Below are 23,743 nucleotides of genomic sequence, written 5' to 3'. Positions count from 1 at the left end.
TAATAATTAAGGGGCATGTTGTCTCATCTTAGCAGTATCTGATCACAATACAATAAAGTATTACCCTCCATAAAATCTTTAATAACATTCAGACTTGGTTTTCATTCTATTACTTTGTTCATTATACCTGTAGGCAGTAAACAGATATAAGCTCGGATTTAGTTTTCACTTACACATTTGAACCACACATGATACTGACCGGCTAACATAATTCTACTGATGCTCTTACAACTCTGTCAAAATAAAAAGAAAAAAGAAGTAAACCAGCAGTTCACGTTTTGCAGATTTCCCCACCCCCACCCCCGCAATACTAACTCAAAAGTTTTACAGCAATCCTGATGAGCTGGATACACATTCCGCGCATTGACTAGAGTAGATCCAGTGGCTAAAATCCAATGTCACAGCCATGGACACAACAGGACTTCCCCTTTTTCTCCTGTCCCCCACAGCCCACCTGGCTGTCTGCTCTTAAAGATCCTCCATCCCTACATAGCAGATTTTAGGATCTGTAGGATTTTGCAGGGAAAAGCAAAGTATGGTAACTCCTGTTTGTCTAAGCAGAAGTCCACTGTGTAGATAGGACACTGTAGCTGAATGGCGCCTATTGAAATCAATGACACTTAATTGAGTCATGATTAACTTAAGTTCCAATGACTCAAATAGGCCTGCTCTAAACACAATGAAGTATTGACCCAATGCTACGTTTTTATTTCACTTTATCTTCACAATAGGTCTGTGAGTTTTGAGTTAATTATTTTCATCCAGTCTAGCATCCTGTTCTCACAGTCGCCAACTCAATGCTTGTGGGAATGTAGCTTCTCTCCTGCCCCTTCCAGCAACTGGTATTCAGAAGCACAGTGCTTCTGCCAGTGGAGGTTGAACATGGGCTTTAGGGTTAGTAGTCATGGACTGTCTTTTCCTTCATGAATTTGCCTGTCATCCTTCAAAGCCATCCAAGTTGGTGGCCATCACTACTTCTTGTGGAAGTGAATTCCATGTGTGCTTTCTTTTGCCTGTCCTGAATCTTTCAACATTCAGTTTCATTGGATTCCTACAGAGAATGAGACAGAGAAAAATCCTTTTCTCTCTTCCAGTCTCTCCAACACCATGCATGACACTTCTGTCATGCCACCTTTTGTTGTTGTTTAGTCGTTTCCGACTCTTCGCGACCCCATGGACCAGAGCACGCCAGGCACTCCTGTCTTCCACTGCCTCCCGCAGTTTGGTCAAACTCATGTTCGTAGCTTCGAGAACACTGTCCAACCATCTCGTCCTCTGTCGTCCCCTTCTCCTTGTGCCCTCCATATTTCCAAACATCGGGGTATTTTCCAGGGAGTCTTCCCTTCTCATGAGGTGCCAAAGTATTGGAGCCTCAGCTTCAGGATCTGTCCTTCCAGTGAGCACTCAGGGCTGATTTCCTTAAGAATGGATAGGTTTGATCTTCTTGCAGTCCATGGGACTCTCAAGAGTCTCCTCCAGCACCAGAATTCAAAAGCATCAATTCTTCGGCAATCAGCCTTTTTTAGGGTCCAGCTCTCACTTCCATACATCACTACTGGGAAAACCATAGCTTTTACTATACGGACCTTTGTTGGCCTTTTACTTGCCCTTTAAGCTAAAAACCCAAAAGACTGTAACCTTTCCTAATTAGAGGAGCTTCTCCATCCCCTCGATCATTTTCGCTGCCCCTTCCTGAACCTTTCCCAACTCTACAATATCTTTTTTGAGGTGAGGTGACTAGAACTGTACACAATATTCCAAATGTGGCCCCACCATACATTCTATAATGGTGGCTTCATTTTCAATCCCTTTCTGAATGGTCCCTAAGACAAAATTCATCTCTTTTACAGCTGCTGTACACTGGATCAACTTTTTCACCAAATTAGCCAAGGTCTCATTGCTGGTCAGTTACCACCAGTTCAGATCTGATAATAAATAAATAAATAAAATAAAATATTATTTATACCCCGCCCATCTGACTGGGTTTCCCCAGCCACTCTGGGCGGCTACCAAAAGAATATTAAAAGCACAATAAAACATCAAACATTCAAAACTTCCCTAAACAGGACTGCCTTCAGATGTCTTCTAAAAGTCGGATAGTTGTTTATTTCCTTGACATCTGATGGGAGGGCATTCCACAGGGTGGGCACCAATACTGAGAAGGCCCTCTGCCTGGTTCCCTGTTACTTCACTTCCTGCAGATATGAAATAAAGTTTTTTAAAAATATATCCCCCCCCCCAGCTTACATAACTTTACTGGCCACTCACTCAGTGCAAAAGGTCTTTTTGGAGCTCTTCACATTCCCTTTTGCTTTTAACCACCCCGAACAATTTATCATCATCAATAAACTTGCCTACCTCCATTCTCACCCCCCTTACTCTAGATCAGGCTTTTCCAAACTTGGGTCTCTAGCTGTTTTTGGACTACAGTTCCCATCATCCCTGACCACTGGTCCTGCCAGCTAGGGATGATGGGAGTTGTAGACCAAAAACAGCTGGTGACCCAAGTTTGGAGAAACCCTGCTCTAGAATGTTTATGAGAAAGTTTAAAAAAGCACAGCTCCCAATACTGATCCTTGAGAGACTCCACTTCCTAAATCCCTTCATTGGAAGAACTGTCCAACGTATCATTGCATAATGTAGTACTGTACATATGTGCTGATCTGATCAGTTGGCTGTGACAGCAACAGAAACACAATGGAAACTCTGGAGTCAGGGGTTCTTGTATATACAACAGAATAAGCGTAAACAAATTAAACACTAAACTTGCTGGAACTGCTCCTTGCTCAGTTCCTTGAAGCTGTCAGCACATGTAGCATCCTCATTTAGCAAGCATTCCATGATTTGACAGGCAGTTTCCAAATAGGCTACATTCCAACTGGCAGAGGAGTGCAGTTCACTTCCAGATCTACTCCCTCACAGAACAAAAGATATACCATTCTTTTTAAAGTTGTATTTTGCATTGTTTCACAAGCTGTTGTTAATAATCATATTCATTTCGGGAAATCATGGATTTAATTAATGGGAGGGGGAGACTTTGTAACTTGTAATGTTGTTTGTCAGGCTTCACTAGTTGCTGACAGGTCTACCCAAGAAACATAGCATGCAACTGTAAAAGCTAATGTAGTGTGAAGGATTTAGTGAAATGCCATATTTTAAACAATACAAATGAATTATATATACTGTAATACAAGGTACAGATATTATCTATCATTGCAATGAGTAGTTTAGTCCTATATAAATCCCAGAATAGGCTTTATGTAGATTGCTCTATGGTAACTTCATAATCGAGTGACTGGCCACAGTTGCATGTAACAATAAACCATGGCTAGTTTAAACAAACCATGGTCTGACGTTGTTTTGAAATCGCCCCACGGGAAGGGAGATTGTTACATGAGATTACAACTTTTGACTTGCTAATGAGTGTACTCCGTTCAAAGAAAGTGAACTATGCTGCTTCAAAACCCTCACAGCTGGAAAAAAACTTCACAAATGAAGAAGATCTATAAATGAAACAAATGTTTATAAGTGCACTGATACCTGCCTTGAAAAACTCCTCAGTCATGAGTTGCTTAAACATCGCAGTGTTGAGGTGCCAAAAGCATGACCGTTAATACAAAGTTCCTAGTTAAAGTATGTCCAAAATGTCATTTAACTTACATGGTCTACACATTAAAGAATACTAAGTAACAAAGCATCACTTCCTATTCATACAGCGTATTATACAGACCAAAGCAACAAGATGTGATCCACAATAATGAACATAGCAAGAAAGTCAAACCTAGCTGTTGTTCACTTCAAATCTTGATGAACGTGTCCGTCCCCCCCCCTCATCTTGAACAAATGAAGCTTGGTGTGACGTTACATGGTCTGACCAGGTTTATTTTCCTATTTTATTTACATTGCAGAGCCTTTTATTACGTTGCCAATCCAGTTTGGAGAATTATACTACAGGTTTAGGAATTTATAACCCATTACTAATCAGTAAGAAATCTATTCCTATTTTTCACATTATCTTTCCATATCACAGGACCTTGCATCTAAATTACTCTGAAAATATAACGTAAAAGCAGTTAATATTTGCTTTAGAATATGTAGATATTCAGAGGCTCTGTGTGTGGCTTCCTGGAATCTGCCCCCTCCCCCGCATAATGTGTTTTAAGAACATGTTAGGCAAAGGAGTGAAAAATAGGAAATAGGCATCTGTGGCACAAAGCAAAACAGAAAGCCAGAGAAAGGAACCATGAAACCCAATAATTTTGGAAGAGATCAAAATGAGCAAAAAGTCATGGAATTCATTTCTAGGGGGGTTGTTCAGTTCTACTGGTACCATTCAAGAAACCTGCGGCACTACCCATTCACTTGCCAAATATTTTAAGCTCAGAAGTAGTAAATTGATTCCAGTGGAATGCTTGGTGAACAAAAAGTGACTTGTACTTATCTCAGTGCATTTACATACATACAGAGGGAATCAGCAGTGTCTGCAAAGCCTGGTGTTTCTGGAAGCACCATGCATCATGGCAGCTCTTGCAAAGTCTTGGCAAGCACAGCGATCAGCTGGTTATCAGCATCTGCAAAGCCGTGTGGGCTTTGCAGCTTGATTTCAAACCGTGTGAGAAAGGGGAAATGTCACATGTGACATCAGGCGGTTGTTAAGCCTACAATCCTGCCCACCCATTAATGTTGTTCGGCCTACCAAAATAAATAAATAAATGCCTACCTAAATAAATCAATAAAATCTGTTCTAGATATTAGCTAGTTCAGCCAACCTGATGCCCTCCAAATGTTTTAGACTCCAACTCCCATCAGCCCCAGTCAGGAAGGCCCAATGGTCAGGACTGATGTGAGTTGTGGTCCAGAACATCTGGAGGGCACCAGGCCAGGGAAAGCTGTCAAAGAATACATAATGGAAATCAGGGAGTACACCCCCAGCCCACAACAAACAAGATACCGGTAAATCCAAACATAATTTGCTTTAGAACAAATGTTTTTTTCTATAGACTGTAGCACTAGAATGACAACTACTTAGGCGTAGTACCACACACACTCCTTTCTCCATAAACACCTGATAGTTACCGGTACTGTATATCATGCTCTATAATGTCCTCACATAGCATTTCAGGCTCCTGTGTAAATTTTCAGGTCACAAAAAAATGCACTTGGATAGAAATCTTAGGACAGTACCAAGTAAGAATGCATGTCTGTTTAAACCAGAAAGCTTATTATGTGTCAGATGTGAAAAATATGGCAATGCAAATTATACAATAAGCCAGTTGTATGTTTAAATTGCAAAAACAAACATCATAAATCCAAAACAAGGAGTTTAAGTCTTACCTCGCCTTGATCAGCACATTCAGTGTCTCTTTAATCAGATTAATTGTGGGATATGCTTGTCATAAACACAGGTGAGATAGTTTTGTAGAAGAGGCAGAGCCAAGTTAATTGCCTATGATATGGATGCTGCCTTGCTTGCTTCCTAGAGACGAAAGGTATTGTTTTGCATTTGTGAACCATCTGTATCACCTAGGGAAAATAACAGTATGCATGAACTTAGGTCATCCACACTACTGTATAATATATTACTGCCACCTCTCAAAGCTAGTCATCATTTAGCTTTAACCAACAGACACACGCTTTACCAATAAATCCCTATAATTGTCTGTGAGTATTCTAAACACAGATTATGGTTTACAACAAAACCACTGCATACAAAGTAACCAATGTTATATTAGTTGCTTAGTTCTATAGCACTTCATAGTTTGTAAACAATGGTTACCTTTTCTTGTGGAGCAAAAACATTGTCCATAAATTTCATCATCATCTTTCTAAATGGCACTGCAGCACTACTTTTTTATTAGACCGCACGGAGGCATTTCACAGGGTCCATTGCCATTAGCAATAGCAAACGTCACTCTCTTCCATTTGATGTAAATAATAGATAAGGTACTTGACTGCCTGTGTTCAGTTTGATCAGATATCAAAATTATATCCCAAGGGTCAAAAAGTATCCCTTCCTCCCAGAACACAAATAGATGGCATGAGAACGAGTAGCCAGCTGTCCAACAATTCCTTTTAGCTCCTTCCTTTCTACCTCCTTTCCTAGACCCCATCACACCTTAAGGGCGGGGAGAAAATTTTAACACCTAGTGCAAAGCCTACATGCCACAATTAGTGTAAGAATGCTAGAAAAAGAAAAGGGCATTGTGGCAACTCCTCCCCACTTACACACATATAACACTTTATAAAGATGGCTTCCCACTTGTCTTTATTATGCTACAAGAAACTAGTGCTCCCCCCGCCAGCTGAAGCACACAGGAGTCCAGCATTCCTCTACCCACTTCTTGACTTTACATACTTCCAAGAAACCCAAAACAAACATTTTCAAGGCAATATGGAAGCTGGCCAGCATATGTGATTCTACACTTTTTTTCAGATCTATGACTCCTGGCTGCTCCTAGCTGCAATTGGTCAAGCTACAGGGCAGGAACAATTCGTATTTCCTCTTCTTCAATCCGCCTCCAGTGTAGCAGCAGCGGAGGGCTTTAAGCTCTACTACTGCAAGCACATGAGTTTGCGCAAAGGCCCTTCCAAAATGCCCTAGCCATCCTCTTGAATCTAAGAGAATGAGGGCAGCAGGGGCGCATTTATTTGACCTGTACCAGAACCAGGGGGAACCTCCAAACCAGCTAGGGAGACAGCTTGCCGCAGTTTTTAGCACCTCCATGGATGGTGAATGCGACTGTTGTCAAACTGGCATCTGTTCGTTCAGGGCTGTCCCAAGTCACCCAGCAACTTTCTGTAACAGCTTCATGTTGAGTTCCAGCACCTACTTTTCTTGGAAAAAAAGCACTGCAATAAACTAAGGGACAATAAAAGACAAGAGCCTGGGGAGGCCTCAGGGAGCCAAGTGGTACCAGCAGAGTCTTATAGTAGAGCATCTGCTTCGCATGCAAAAGGTCTCAGATTCAATCCCCCACAGCTCCAGGTGGGACTAGGGAAAACTTCTGAAAACCTGGAGAGCCTCTGGCAGTGTCAACAACACTAAGCTAGATGGACTGAGGGTCTGACTTGGCATAAGGCAGCTTCCTGTGTTTCTGAGTGCTTAACTTACATGTTATCATTTTATACACCTATCTTAAAAATGTATTACCTGACCATTTTATTTAAAATGCTCATGGTGGCCTAGGAGCATTTGATTAAAGATAAACCAAATAGGCTAAAACCAGCAGTACAAAAATTATGGATGATTTTGGAGAAACAAAAAGGAAAACAAAAAAAGGCCCTAGCCAGGTCCTGGGGCTGAAGACTGCACAGAATTTGTATGCCCTTATTTATTTCCAACTAATCTCAATGTGTATGTTGATCATGCTGCTTATTCTCAGAGGCACCTCCTATAATGACATGTAAAGGTAAAGGTAAAGGTACCCCTGCCCGTACGGGCCAGTCGTGTCCAACTCTAGGGTTGTGCGCCCATCTCACTTAAGAGGCCGGGGGCCAGCACTGTCCGGAGACACTTCCGGGTCACGTGGCCAGCGTGACGAAGCTGCTCTGGCGAGCCAGCACCAGCGCAGCACACGGAAACGCCATTTACCTTCCCACTATAAAGCGGTACCTATTTATCTACTTGCACTTAGGGGTGCTTTTGAACTGCTAGGTGGGCAGGCGCTGGGACCGAACGATGGGAGCTCACCCCGCCGCGGGGATTCGAACCGCCGACCATACGATCGGCAAGTCCTAGGCACTGAGGTTTTACCCACAGCGCCACCCGTGTGTCAGCAGGTGTAAAGTGAATTTTTATTATAAGAGCGGCTGAGGAAACCCAGCCAGATGGGTGGGGTATAAATAATAAAATTATTAATAATACTAGCACTTAAATTGATTCAGGACAGATAAAAGAAGCCTTCCTGCCACAATGCAAACTATGTATGGAATTTACTGCACGGAAAAGTGGTAACTAATGACCAGAAACTGCCCATTTACTCCATCACAAAGTAAAAGCTATGGTAGATATAAAAAAAATAAATTGATGTATCAGAAGGAAATGTGTTTGAGTTGAAGGTCAGGTTAAAAAGTATTATGGATACATTCTCTTTTGCATTTAATTTAATGCATCTGAGATTCTAATGTTGTAGTTATTCCCTTTATCTAGCAAGTCTCTCTGTCTGCCTGTCTCTCTCACACACACCAAAAATTAACTTAAGTAAAACAAGTCCCTTCACTTTAAAACATCTGTAAAGGAAAGGGTAGATTTTATCAAGAAAGAAAATGGCATGGGTGATCAGGGTTACTCCCAATGCAGTATTCACAATTAAAACAATTAAATAAAAATGTGATTTTCAATAGCTTGGCTATGTTAAGTTTGATAGCATTACTCTGGCACCATCTTCTGGCCCTTTGCAGTAGAGTTTTGACTGGTTTGCATAAAGCTAAAATTTTAGGCAGAGTTTAGTGCCTATTGAAATAAATGATCTTAGGAGGCTCTAATACTACTTGGTGCCAATGATGGCTGGTGCCACTAAAAGATCACAGGGGTGTGGCCAATGAGAGGTCACGGGGACGTGGCCACGTTCTGGTTTTCTCCATATTCTCCTCTCTTGGAAAGATACTGTGGGCACTCAAGCATTACTATTTTACAGATACTTAACTAAACTGCAAAGGTCTTACTGCCATTCAGAAGAGGTTCCTGCTGCCACAACTGCTTCTCTGCTGGGACAAAAGTTTTCCACCTGTTCTGGCTCTCATCCTTATCCTCCTCCTTTGCAAAGAAACAGTGAATACCTAACCACAGTTTTATTAATACTTAGCACCCAAGTGTCTATTTTGGTTCCGAAGGGATTCTTGCTGTCGCAACGTCTCCTGTAGATTCATGCCACTATAACTATACATTATTCGTAGTTAAACCTCACTATTGCCAGTTGTCTAGTATTTTCTTTCAAACTTTCAGGAGATATGAATGTTGACCTTATAGCAGAGAGACAGTTCCACCATACACAATGATTGAATGTCTAAGAGTGAAAGACACCAGTGTATCCAGAACCTTGCCCTTCGGTGTCTTTCGTCTTTAATGAGATACTGTGCTCATAGTTTTATTTTTCACATTTATCAAGTGCTCTCGAGATTAGCCTGGGCTCTTTTTGCAGCTTAATTCAGAAACGCAACAGAAACTGGTATGTGAATGGAACAATGGACTAGAAGCTACATGTTTGCCAAATAGCTCTTGACATGCAGTATCTAAAAGAAATATACAATCCAGTTTACAATGCCTATTCAGAATGAAGCCCCTGCAAGATCAATGGGGCCTACTCCCAGGTAAGTATGCACACTTAACATCGTATTTTGCTCCTCTATCAGTTAGAACTCAGCATTTTCACTCACTTCCACTTCACTGTCTCCCTTTATTCTCTCTCAGCATCAAGACAATGCACCAGATGGCTGTTTTCACAAGACTCCTGCTACCTTCTCCCATTGCCCATTGCTAAATACAGCTCGTACCACCTTCCAAAAGCCAGACTACATTCATCGGATTCAGCCTCAAACTACCATCTGGCGCAATCACAGAGACTGCTGGAGCCTATTCAGTTTTAATATGTCAGAACATTCTCTTGAAGAATGCGCAATAATAAATCATGAACCCCTCAGATCATCACCAGGGGCCTCCAATTTTTATCCATGTTAATCATTCCATGTTGAAGTAATTTCTGTTCCCAGAGGACATTGAGCAGCATTCACAAGCTAACACACAGCCCGCGATACCATCTCACCCTTCTTCCAGGGACCTCAGGATGGTGTACATGCTGCAGTACCATTTTATCCTAAAAATGAACTATCCTACACCTGGGATAGCTCAGTCGGTAAAGCATGAGACTCTTAATCTCTGGGTCATGGGTGAAAGATTCCTGTACTGAGGGATTTGGATTAGATGACTCTTGTGGTCCCTTGTGGACCACTTTTCTGAATTTTCTCTTCATGACAACCCAACCAAGTAGAGTTGAGACCTAGTGACTTGCCAAGGCCATTCAGTGAGCTTCAATAGCTGAGTGGGAATTTGAACTTGTGTTTTCCTGGTTCAAGACCAGTGGAGGCAGGTCTGTTAGGGCAAATGAGGTACCACCCCACCAACATCAGTCTGCCTACAGTCAGCCCTCATCCGCTGACCTTCTTATAGGCAGTTCAGGAGCATCGCTAGCTGTCACATCACTCCCCACCCTGACTTTAGTCTTAGTGCTGCCCTTGTAGAATTCTGCAGGGAGGAGGATGGAGGCAGAACTGTCATTGGCTCGGGCTACACCTGCTGTTGGTCACCCTGTATTCAGCCCTACGGGTCCTAATAGGCACCAGCTTAAGGTTGCCATACATGCAGAATTTCCCTGGCATAGCTGGCAATCAGCCATCGGAAACAGTGACTGGGCGGAAATTGCTGAAACGTCCAGGAATTCTGGCAACACATGTCGTTGTGTCATTTTTGGTGATTTCCCTTAAAAATAGCTCAAAAACTTCATTCCCCTCCCCCAAGATTTTGCCAAGAAAAAGCTCAAACAACTTTGCCCAAAAAAGCTAAACAATCTTTCTGTCTGGATTTTTGCTTTTTGAAATAGGGCAACCCTACACTATGATCCTTAGGGACGCAGGTGGCACTGTGGTCTAAAACCACAGAGCCTAGGGCTTGCCGATCAGAAGGTTGGCAGTTCAAATCTCCGTGACAGGGTGAACTCCCATTGTTCAGTTCCAGCTCCTGCCCACCTAGCAGTTCAAAAGCACGTCAAAGTGCAAGTAGATAAATAGGTACCACTCCGGCAGGAAGGTAAACAGCGTTTCCGTGAGCTGCTTTGGTTTCACCAGAAACGGCTTAGTCATGGTGGCCACATGACCCGGAAAAACTGCCTGTGGACAAACGTCGGCTCCCTCGGCCAGTAAAACGAGATGAGAGCCACAACCCCAGAGTTGTCCATGACTGGACCTAAAGGTCAGGGGTACCTTTACCTTTACACTATAATCCAAGTCCATCCAGTCAAGCTTTTTTTTTAAAAAAAAAAACCATAATATGTACAAGCAAATTTTTGAAATGCAGTGAATTAGCAGAGCACATTCTCTCATGAGGAAAACACACACATCTAAACAGAAGAGTAAATGCATATTCTGCAATAGATACTTGGAAAGATCTACATACTAGACAGCAGCCTCAGGGACAAAACTAAACATGAAGTGTGGCCAAAGTTCCTGGCATTCTTTTTCTTTAGTTAGAACCATCTGTGGGAGGTTGCTAACTTGATTAGGGAAGTGGCACTGGTGGGATGAGGTTAAACCTTTTCACCCTATGGCATTTCCCAACTGGCTCAATGGAGGCGGAGGAAGGTAAGGTCCTCCGTGGAGCGCAAAGCAGCTTCAGAGAGAAAGAGGTATTAATCTGGAAAATGGAATGGGGTGAAAACCTCATACACTTGCCTCTGTATCATTGCTTTTTCCAGTGATGTTAGAATCCCCACACAACTGCTTTGAAGTAAACAACAAAGGAGATCCTGATCGTGCATCTCCTGCACCCACATAAATACTCTCCTCATCAGTTGTGCTAGAAATAATTTCCTGCACTATTTAGCTGGTTAATGTATTGGTCGCAGCTGTGGCAGCCTGTGAACCTAACAACTCAAGCAGCACCACTCAACTGCTTAGTAACAGAAAGGATGGAGAATAAACCAGAGAAGCCGCAATGTTTTGCCACTACAAAATGAATATAAGAAGCAGAAGCTGAGGTGGGGGGGCATAGATTTTGTGTGTGTGATTGTGTGTGTGTGTGTTTCTCACATTCTCCCAGCCAGATGGGTTATTTTTAAAACACAAATGTTTGTGCTTTATGTACATAAACTAGTGTATACATATTAATTCTAGAGCTCTGTTTAAGGGCTTGTCCACCCCAGAGAACTGTGTAAGTTGTTTGCATTCCCATTTTATTTGTGTCATCCACATGACATTATGCTCAAACGGCACCAATATTGATGCTTTCTCCATGTAGATTCAGGTTTTCCTGACATGGTTAGAATCAAATTAATTGGAGAAAATTTTTGTTCCAAACTGCTTCACTTGGACTTGCAGGCAATTTGTTTCAGTGTTTTTTCAGTGGGTGGATCAATAGTCACCTTATTGCTATTCCCCTGTCCACTCCCACTCTTTCCTTAATGCTTTCATTTCTTTTCCGGCTGTGCTTGTAACTATTTCCAGCATACACACATTCTTTTGATCCCTCAGATTTCCACAAATCTAGAGAGCCACACAAGTAAAACATATTAGAAATTTCTACACCACATACTGCTCAGCAATCTGAAAAGTGTGTGTGCTGAGAATTTACTATTGCTTTCCATTCTTTTCTGCCCATGCTCATAGCTATTTCTGGTGAGCTCTTGAACCAGAGGAACATGTATACATATACAGTGGTACCTTGGTTTTCGAACGTAGGTAATCCGTTCCAGAAGACCATTCAATTTCCAAAGCGTCTGAAAACCAAGGTACCACTGTATTTGCTCTGTACATTTAAAGCAATATCATACCAGTTTAAACAGTCACAGCTTCCTCCAAAGAATCCTGGGAACTGTGGTTTGGTTAAGAGCACTGAGAGTTGTTAGGAGACCCTTATTCCCCATCAGAGAGCTACAATTCCTGAGTTTCCAGGAAGAGGGATGGAATTGTAGCTCTGTGAGGGGAATAGGGAATCTACTGACATTTCTCAGCACCTTTCACATACTATAGTTCCCAGTATTCTTTGCAGGAAGCCATGTCTCTTTAAAGTAGTGTAATACTGCTTTAAATGTATAGTGCAGATGGGGCCTATATAGTTTGATCCCTCAGATTTGCACAAAACCAGAAAATTGCAAATGTGTATGCTCAGAACTTAGTGATGCCTGACTGTGTGCTTTTGCACACTTCTTGGGTGGTTAAAAACAAGGTATCTGTCCACACACTCAGTTGGTATTTAATTGGCAGTGACAAACACAAAAGGGAACATGTGCTGGTATGAACGGTAAAGACCAAAGTTGTTCCTCATATTCAGATTCAAATATGCACAGGTGTGAACTACTCTGGTCCAATGTGAATGATGCGGAAAGTGGATTAACAGCTAATTAATGCTTGACTGTGGACAAGGCCTATGGAAATACTAACATTAACCATAGTGCAGTGTTTCCCAACCTTGTGCCTCCAGCTGTTTTGGGACTACAATTCCCATCATCCCTTGCCACTGGTCTTGCTAGTCAGGGATGATGGGAGTTGCAGTTCAAAAACAGCTGGAGGCACAAGGTTGGGAAACACTGCCATAGTGTGATGTGGGCTGACTTGCTTCACATTGCAGTTCAGCCTGCAACGAATGGATTGCTTCACCATGTTCCTAGTTCTGAGTGAATGGCACTCGGCAGTCTCCAGGTTATGAAGTCATTTATGTATTTTCTATTGTTTATATCATTTGACTGGTGCCTTTTGAATATAAGAACCTTTTTTAAAAAAATCTGGAATACTAATTCACCAAAATATTATGCTTGGCATTCCCAGTAGCTTTACAGCACTTTCTTCCATAGATATCAAGGTGGTCCAAGCCTGGTAAATATCATCACACCCTTTTGCAGTTGCAGTGCCTACAAACGGCTTTTGTGTGAGCTTATAAAGTACATTATTTCTTTTGGGTACATTTTGTTTCAAGCCTTTTTTTAGCAAGGTATGTTCTAAAATAACAGAGAGCAACATAAAACAAGTCAGGCTTTCAAAAATAAAGATCATTATTTTTTCCACAGAAAATCTGCTAAAAATAGTGATCTCTTGAGAATATGAAAAGCAGAGAGAGTACTATATTGGTCCTGTGACATTATTCATATTCAAATACAAAACCCATTAGACAATCACCCCTGCCCACATTGTTTCAATAGTAACAATTCAAGCTGAATGCGTGTTTAAACAGATTTTAATGAAACCTAACATGGCTTTTCAAAGAAATCTAGTTGTCACTCCCCCCCTTTTATTATTGTTTTATTTTAAAAGACAATAAAATCATAGAATTCAGAAAGATGGCAAACATACATTCAAGAGAGTGACCAAAACCAACAACCTCATAACAAATTCCTTCCAATACATCTAATAATACTGACAGAATCCACTGAACTAACAATGATCAAAGGGACAATGAGCAGACGGTTACAAATTCTACCAAATAAACTCATACTTAAATGTAATGGAAATCCAAAACAGTCAGGGCCGGTCCATGAGATGTGGTGAGGGGGTTGTCTCAGGGCAGCAAGGCTCCCAAGGGTGGTGTTGCTGCCATTGTACACCCCCTAAGCACCACCACTGAGCACCTCCTGGGTGCTCGCCACCATTGAGTCCTCTGTCACAGGGCTGTCAGGCAAGGACTGTCCAGAGTGAGGTAACTCTTTATTGTCAAAGGTACCCTTTGACAACAGGAAAAGGCGTGTCCTCTATGGGCATAGCCAGGGAGGGCAGCTGTCCCCTGCCCAGATCAAGTAAAATAATGGAAATCCTTAACTGACCAAACACGTTGGTTCTGAGCCCCCCAACAAAAACCCTCCCCTCCCAACAAAATTCCTGGCTGTCCACCAGTCCTACACCTTTCAAGTTCCCCTAGGCATGCACCCAATGAGGCAGTTGCAGCAACAGAGAGGCCCCGCCCCGACCTCAGCATATATATCTTCCCTATCCTGTTGCTGCAGCTTCTGCTCACCCCTCTTCATTCCTCTCCTGGTCCTGGGAGACAGTGGTGCAGGAGAGGGCAGGAAGAGGAGGTGTAGAAGCCCTTGACTCTACACCAGCCTGATGGATCTCTCTCTCCTCCTGCACCTGTTTCTTCACTCTCTGCAGCTTCTCTTGCCTCTGAGTCTCAACTCCTGGCTCTTACAGGTCCCCCCAGTTCAATGATCCCTTCTTCCAAGTCAGTCTCCAACCCACCTTATTCCGGTGCCTACTCCCTCCTCAGTATCCAGCCACCACTCTTCAGTGTTTAGCCATTCCCTGACACACTTGCTGCTGTATGCTTGCCAGGTGCTCGCTGCCTCCGCCTGCTCCTCTGCCACTGCAGTCATGCCCACTGTTGTGCCCAGCGTTCGAAACTCCCATTGTCCCAGGCGTGTTTTGCGACAAGGAATTTCATTAGCGCGAGCCGTTTCTGAGCTCTGGGCACAGTACTGCGCCTAAGATTTCAGATTAAAACTGCAGATTGGAAGGAAAGGAGGACCTTTTTCTGCCTCCCCACTTCCAGCATGGCTTTGGGTTTTTTTGCAGTCTTCAGATGAGGACTAGACCATGTGAAAAATGAATATAAGATTTTATCTGAAGTTCATTCATCTTCAGCTTTGTATTCTTGTTATAAAAAAGTGTGCCTAGAAATTTCGTTGTTGTGCCCATAAGCTAGGTTTAAAGTGCCATTTAGCTCCCAGCTTTCATATCTCAGTTTCTAACAATGGGTACGCCTCCTACTCCACCATCGCAAGAAGCAGCCCTGATACACTGGTGCCAGCAGGTGGGCGGTGGCACAACCACCGCAGTGGTGGAGTATAAGGAGACTATAAGCACCCGGAAACATGTGGTGAGCTGCAGGCATTAGGTACCTAGTGGCAGCAAGTGGCAAGTGCCTGGTGGTGAGGAGCAGGAGGTGGCAGTGAGCGCAGCAAGGCTGTGCTGAGGTTTTTGCCTCAAGTGGCAAAATGTCCTGAGCAGGCCCTGAAAACAGTCGTTTGTTCATGTGTGAAATAAACTTCCACCAAATTGCAGCAAAATCCTCTGGGTCTGCCTGGCCTCTGAAAGCCTTTAAATGATGGGTTAGCTTCTCCAAAATGGCAATAAGCAATGCGTTTGAATACTACCTATCCAAAGGAACACACAAGAAATCTTTCCAGCCCTATGAAACAACCCGTCAAGCTGCAACCGTTAAATAAATTACTAGCTCTGGGTCCTGAGTGACCTACCTGATACCAGACCAGTGAGGAAGCCATTTAGAAGGAATACAATTTTGAACCCTTTTAGAAATACCTTTACACCAGAAAATTTACTCCAGAACAAGAAGCACAACCATATGGGATTACAGTGAAGTTATGTATAAAATAAGTATGTGCAAATCTATGGCTTTTAACATGATCACTCTAATCGATGTAAGGGTAATGGGCAGCCATAGCTGCATGGGCAATAGAGCCCATAAACTGCTGCTATTTGTGCAAAATTACCTGATTCACCCAAAAAATGTGCATCCCCGCTTGATTAGACACTCCGATCAGCTGCTCAGGACATGGCAAGAACAGAAGGCTGCTGAGAAGATAGCGTAATGACGTAGTTCAGCCACTATGTAGTCCTGTACTTAGCTGTATCCGGGTGGAGTTTCTTGTTAAGAAAGATGAAAAAGTTCTTGCCTAGCTTCCTCCAAGCTTTCCGTGGTAGAGGCATTTAGGCTGCCCCCTTCCTTGCTACCCAAAAACCTAATCCAACCCCCTGGCTGCTACATACACAGAGTTGGGTTGGGGCAACTGTGTTGCTTTGTAATCTATACGTAGGTTTAAGAATGCAGTATACACTGATCAGCCATGGTAGCTTTGGTGAGCTGGTCACAAGAGTTGCTTGCTTGCTTGCTTGCTTGCTTGCTTGCTTGCTTACTTGCCTGATTATGTCTGAAGTATGCATGAACATCAAAAGAGAACAGCATGTAAATCATTCCTAATCTTACGAACCTATCAATTATTCAGAAGCTTAGTTCTTCTTGTGCTCCCTTATAGGCAGGTCACCATGACAACATCACATTTCACTTCCTTATCTTAAGTAAGTGAACTCTGCAAACTAACATTAGCTTCAACTGTTGCATTACTTGATGTGGCACCATATCACCACATAATCACTAGGCAAATGCCAGTATTTGAATGCAGCTTAATTTGGTTAGGTCCTCTTAAGAATACAGGCATACTGTTGTTTAAATGTGCATGGGGATAAGCCCTTTAACCAACTAGATTTCAGTTAACTAGAGTGAGGTCTTTCTTTCTTCACACTTAGGCAAGCAGGAGTTGTTGGCAATACCAAAAAATGAGAGAAAGCAATATTTTGAAAAACAACTCCAGGCACATCAAAATAAGCATACCTTGGCATGCTAGGAATATATTACTCCAATACCCAAGACAATAAACAAGAATTAAAGATTACAGAATCATAACTACCTAAATTATATTGGGCGGGGGGAGGGGATCAGAAACAGACTTGTCTTCCAGTATGACAGAAACTGCCGCAAACATGGTGCATTTATCAGCAAAAGACTCCCAAAACTTGAAAGACAGAGTAGGTTCTATTTTTAATAAATAAGAAAGATGAGAACATGGGGCAAAGCTATCTCCAGACCACAAAGCATCTACTGCAGATGTATTGTCCGGGATATTTTAAGGCGTTCAAATATTGGCTCAAACCATTTCTTTTATTATGATCAGTGCTCACAGGGCCTAATCTGAAACCAGTTCAGCTCTAAAATATTAAGTCTATTTTACTCATTTTAACTATGCCTTAGTGTTATGTGCAAACACAGACTCTTCCTTAACTATGTTTTAAGTGTGGTGGCCTGAAAAGGGCCATTTCTTCCAAAAAATTGTCCAGTCCTCTTCTAAAACTACCCAGGTTGGTGGCCAACACTGCCTACTGTGGAAGTGAGTTCCATAGTTTAACTATGTGCCCCGTGAAGAAGCACTTTACTTTATCTGTCCTGAATCTTCCAACACTCAGCTTCACTGGCTGTCCATGGATTCTGGTGTTATGTCATGCAGAATTTCATAAACTTCTATCATGTCACCACTTCTTCCTTGTCTTTTCCCTAAAGTCCCAAACTGCAACATTTCTTCACAGGGGAGTCACTTCAACCCCTTGAACATTTTGGTTGCCATTTTTTTGTTTTTAACCTTTCCAAACCCTACAATTAGGGCTGGGAGATATCTCAACAGCTAAACATTGTGATATATCAGTATATCACGATGTCTGAAATAAGAATGGAACTATGTAGGGATAAACACTACAATGGCCGTTTTGAGGTGAGCTGACCAGAACTGGATGCAGTATTCTGAATACAGTCACATCATAGATTTGCATGAGGTAGCCTACCTCATAGGACACATGGCGAAGGAAAATGTGCATATGTGCAGTTCATGCTGAGATGCACTGCACACGCCCCTTTATGGCTTCACCTACATGTTGCACAAAGTCATGGCTTTGCAGAAGCGCGCAAGTGCACAAGCTCCAGATAAAATTGCATGTCATCTGGACCTGTGCATATGGTTTAGCTCTCCCAAAGAAACCATGAGTCAGAAGAAGATGAAAAAGAAGAAGAAGAAGTCACCACAGGACAAACCTTGGCTACAGATTGTGTTTAGGAGAGGGTGACATGACATACAGATTTTCAAGCTGACAGAAATGACAAAAATGATGTCATTCTAGTGTCAGTTTTGTGTCATCTCGCTCAGTAACCATGCGCTAGTCCAGAGTTGTTGTTCATGTCTGTCTAGCATAATTACAGTGGCAACAATCTAGAGAGGGGCAGCTAGATCGACACACACCTAGAATTGCTACAAGATTATTTTACATGTGAAATGGAAACTGATCCCATGGATGCCAATCCTTGACGGGGTGGGGGAAGTAGTATGTCAAAATGCCTCAAAAATATACAGTGGTACCTCGGGTTAAGTACTTAATTCATTCTGGAGTTCTGTTCTTAACCTGAAGCACCACTTTAGCTAATGGGGCCTCCTGCTGCCGCCACGCCGCCGGAGCACGATTTCTGTTCTCATCCTGAAGCAAAGTTCTTAACCTGAAGTAATATTTCTTGGTTAGCGGAGTGTGTAACCTGAAGCATATGTAACCCAAGGTACCACTGTATATTTAAGAAGAGGAGTCTGAATGTCACCAGCCCTCAATATTTATTTTCTAATTTGTATTACTTTTCTAAGGGATTTAGGACTATTGTCAAGTTCTATTATTTATCTTTCCATGTATCAATTTCATTTCCTGTTTAATCTATATAAATATGAACCCTTTAACTGGAGAAAGATAGTCGCCTTATACGTGATTTGAAGATTAATCTGTAGGTGGCATTGGATAGCAAGTGAAAAAGATTGTATGTCTGACATAATTTTTTTAATGTCCCTACTACTGTTCACTGTATCAGTTCATCACAATCCCAGTATGGATTGTTTATGAATTATTTCGTACAGAGACACCATCTGCGCGCAAAAGACTGCCTGGCCTGCAAGCCATTAATATATTTTAAAGACACACAGTATATTTTCACAAAGCAGTACACTATGTGACTGCAAATATGGTTTTGACTGACTCCAATTTTACATATTTTTCTTAATGCTGAATATTATCTACAACAACAGTATAGAGTAAGATGTAACCAATGGTCTGACTCAGTACATGGAAGCATCCTATGTTCCAAACACTCTGTGAATTAGCTCATTTTCATTTATGAGTGGAAACAGTAGGTAAAAAAGAAGAAGTTTATCTTTGCCACTTGCACTTGCTCAGTCTGTGTCTTACCTCTAAAAGATGTGACTCTCAGGAATATTGAAATCGGAGGATATACAGTGGATTTACATGTCACACGAAACCAAGCCAACTTCAAACCGTATTGTTAGGAGTTTGTGGGTGCTAGACACCTGTAATCCCTAGACCCAGTGTTAAGTTGTGGGCGAACATATCAGACGACACAGGGATTCTTCCAAAGCAGCTCTTTATTTGTAAGCTGGAACAGAACTAACTGTTGCCATTTTCTAAAACTAGCCAATCACTGAACATCACTTTCGATCCTTCATTTGCATACAAACTATCCAATCACTGAACGTCACTTTTGATCCTTCATTTGCATAACTATCTACAGTATCCCCCTGCTGGCCCAGGGTGAGAACTTCAGTACATAACACCCAGCATGTGTCAAAATGTAAGACAGACTAACTTCCTGTGTTGAGGTGATTGCCTGAGTCATTAAGAGGAGAAAGGGTCAAGGGCTTGGTGCAAGATGATGAATTGGAGGGGGCCCCTTCCTCAACAGGCAAAGCCAGAGTTTGAAGTAGAGTTTTGGAGCAGTAATGTGACCTAGAAATAAAGCACCAAGGCTGCGGCTACGGAAGAAATGAGACCCTTTTGGGGTGTTGACACTGATTCCCTCCATCACAGACTCAGGTTGTAATACTGTATATGTGCAAATAAACCATATGTCCTAAAGACATCCCAGTCTCCACTGCGCCTCATTTCCAAAAGGAAGCACGAACCCTGAGTAAGTGCCTGGAACTCCTGGAAGCTGGCTTTTTAAAACTAACTGGAGTTTCTTTAAATAAAAAAAACCTGGTGATAAAAAAGCACCAGGTAGAAACAGTGCAACAAACAGAGATGCAGTGAAAGCTGCCAAAATAAACCTCCCAGCTATGCAAGGTGTGTGTAGCACTATATGAGAATGCAGCCAGGGACATTTCTTGTGACTTCCACTTCATCCAGCCAACTTGAATGTGACTTCTACTTTACAGTATTATCATATTTCATAATACAACACTAATAAAGTTTGGCCAAATCAGCTGTGACTTTGTACATCGCATTGTTAGACATAAGTGCCTTCTACCTATGATGATGGAGAAACAACATGCAAAGACTGTTTGTGCAGAGTCTTGGCAGGCTGTTTCTCCATCATTGTAGGTAGAAGCTTGTACAGTGGTCAAAACATTGAGCTACAAAACAAGGAAGTCTTCCATTTGAACCTCACCTGTGCTCTGAATTTATATGGTCATCTTAGAAAAGCCACTTTTCTCCCTTGCATCAGGTCATTCATCCCCATCAACTTTGTTCACAGTATGACCCACCTTACAAAGTTGCTATAAAGACACTAACCACATGCAGTGGGCTGACTGGGGAGGTAATGCCAAAACTATGCCGGGATGGGAACTCTTAATCTGCAAATGGAAGCTCCCACACGTTGTGGCTCTCAAATCACATCCTGATTCCTAAATAAATGTACTGTAGGTATACCCACAATGCAATGAAAATCCTTCTGTGCTAACAGTGTGGTTGGCATCAATAGTCAGAGAGATCCTTTTTTTTTTCTTTTGAAATGTAATATTGCTAACTTCATAGATACCCATGTTATGTGTTAAAAAAAAATCTAAAGGCAAATGAAATACTGATTTGTGGCATGGGTATTGAAAGCCAGGTGTAATAACAAACATTGAAATTTAGCAAAAGCAAAGAAGGTGCTTGTTTTCATGATGCAAAATGTAATTTAATAGTATTGCTCTTTACACTGTTCAAAAATATTGCAATATAGTGTTATACTGATAAAATCCCTCCAGTCCTAATTGCACTGGAACTGTAAATATATTTTTAGCCTAGGAGTATGTATATCTGCATCCCGAATATACAATATTAAGATAGGTTGATCCTGTCATGCAAATGTTACACACTTCAAATGTCCCTCCTTAGTCTTCAAGAGGGCTTTCAGTGTACTTACTGATCCATAGATCAAGGTCTTACTTGGATCAAATATTCTGAAATGGTGACATCCATTGATGTTAAGTAGCATCCCCTTTTCCAAATTATTGGTTTTAATTAAGACCACTATCGGATCTTTAACTCCTTTAAAAACAACACATCTGATGTGCTACAAATATATTGCCAAAATCTCAAATGACATAATAATTTGGGGGAAAATTGTACATGTCATAAAGGTACCACCCTGATCCAAAATATTCCAGTGTCAAAGTAATTGTCCCTGCGCAATTTTTGTGCTATAAATACATTTCAAAACTTACAGTGACTTCAGTGTAACTTCCAAGCAAATATACTTTAGGACCACAGCCTACATCAGTCTAGACAGAAAGCATCAAAATGACCCTATTTAGTAATGGGCATTAAAAGATCATTAGAAATAGCTGATGAAGTCACTTCCCTTTCTGTACTTAAATATGGATTAAACTATTTATAAAGGCACACAACTATAAAATGTGTCCAAAAATAAGTTATCTGGCACACGGAGCATATGGCAGGCAGGATATTTCTCAGGCCAGAGAGGGCAGCAACCCACAAATCTATTACCATCCAAGTGGTCATCATTTAGATACTGAGATGGACAAATAAACGAATTCCTGAAGAGAGGAGCAGCTCTTAAGGCACCCCCAGTTTCCTTCAAAGGGGAGAAAAAAGGAAGAGGAAGGGGCGCTACGCCTCCCACTGGATGAGGAGAAACAGCTTTTGCTGTTCTTGTGGCAAATCCTGCTCTCACAGAAGGATGGGTACAATCCAAGGGGCAGAGAAAGGAGAGAGGAGACAGTGAGGAGAGGACAAGAGGGAGGCAAGTCCTTCAGTCAGTGAAGAGGTCTTAGTGGAGTGGGAGATTTAGCAGCTCTCTAGGGTACTGGAAAGGGGAAGTGAGGAGTGCCAACTTGAATAAAATATTGGGGTGGGGGACCAGGTAAGCCCCGCCCTGCATAATCGATCACATGACACAGTGCACACACACCATTTGAATGGCAGTGTCCATCAACTTTGGGGGGGGGGGCCTCAAATATTTTACTGGGGGGGGGCTCCTATGGGGGAAGTCATCGTGGCGAAGCGGGAAGGGAGCAGAGAGTGGGTGATCCTTGGAAGGACCTCGAAGGGGGATGCTGAGGGAAGAAGGGGATGTTAAAAAAACCCAATAAAACTCCACACCTGGAAACCCCGCTGAATTTAGAGGAGGGAAGGTGATGGGGTGCAATGAGGATAACTCCTAACTCCCTTCCCTGCTCGGGAAACTTTCTCCAGGGCTCCAAATGCAAACGGAGACCAACCTCTGGAGAGGAGCTGGGGGACCCTCACCCCTTCCGAGGCGCGGCTCCCCATTAAAAAAAGAGAGAGGGAAGCAGTGGGCTCGAGCCTCCTCGTGTGGAGCCCATTCCTCCCCTGGACTCACCGTATCCTCGCCTCCGCCGGGGCTGCCGGAGGTGGCGGTGGAGGAGGAGGAGCGGCGGCGGCGGCGGCGGCGGCGGCAGCAGCCGGTGGCTCTTCTTTTTCTTCTTCTTCTTCTTCTTCTTCTGCTTCCCTCCCTTCTGTCAAGAGGAGCCCGCCCCTCACTCTCCCGACGCTGCGCCGGCAGGGCCCGCCCCCCCCACCGCCTGGCGCCGCCTCGCCTCTCACCTGCTGCCCTTTCATGAAGAGGGGCTCCGAGAGGCAGCGGCGGGGAAAGGAGGGCAGGAGCCGCGCGGCGCGGCCTGCTGCTTTCGCTCGCTCTTTGCGCGCGGATTCGATGGGGAGCCTGCGAGCCGCGCGCGCGCTCCGAAGTTGAAAGGGAAAGAACAAAGGAGGAGGCTGGCTCCACCATTCCCGGTCGTTACTCTTGCGTCATCAATTTTTATAAGGGTAATCAGAAGGCGCCCCGAGCAGCTTACAATCGGCATTTGCATTGGGTGCGGGGGGGGGGGGGAGACGTCATTGCAATTTATTATTTGCAATTCCACCCTTCCCTATAATCTCGCTCACACAAGCACACATCATAGCCCCATTTTATATTTGCAACAACCCAGCGAGGTATCTGAAAATTAGTCATTGGTCTGAATCTGACAAAGAGGGCAGCTGCTGCGCATTCTGCCTAGTGTCACACTGACCACCTGTATTTCTGGGGTGAATTTTAGTACGCCCCTGTTTTTGCGTTTGTTTCAGAGCATTTTTTGTTGACCCCAGGACTGTAAACTTTAGCATGAGGCAAACAAGTACAGTA

At 42.8% G+C, this 23,743-nt stretch overlaps 1 protein-coding gene and 1 long non-coding RNA gene across 2 annotated transcripts in view; one reads left to right on the top strand and one right to left on the bottom strand.

Annotated features, from left to right (window-relative positions):
- The window catches only part of FRY (FRY microtubule binding protein), a 189,171-nt gene extending 166,098 nt beyond the window's left edge, over positions 1 to 23,073 (bottom strand). The window contains exons 1-2 of the mRNA XM_081859986.1: positions 22,940 to 23,073; positions 5,335 to 5,523 (exon numbers count right to left, since the gene is read on the bottom strand). The gene's annotated coding sequence lies outside the window, so the exon portion shown is untranslated. The remainder of the gene's footprint in view (positions 1 to 5,334; positions 5,524 to 22,939) is intronic.
- Positions 9,082 to 9,646, top strand: LOC309341397. Its single transcript, XR_014156299.1, has 2 exons — positions 9,082 to 9,309; positions 9,410 to 9,646. It is a non-coding gene; the product is annotated as an uncharacterized lncRNA (long non-coding RNA).
- Positions 23,074 to 23,743: the final 670 nt, after the last annotated feature.

Source organism: Podarcis erhardii (genome assembly GCF_964252035.2).
Source record: "Podarcis erhardii genome assembly, chromosome: 4".
Classification (NCBI taxonomy): domain Eukaryota; kingdom Metazoa; phylum Chordata; class Lepidosauria; order Squamata; family Lacertidae; genus Podarcis; species Podarcis erhardii.
The sequence above is the reverse complement of the archived record's forward strand: the minus strand, read 5'-3'. Positions and strand labels throughout refer to the sequence as shown.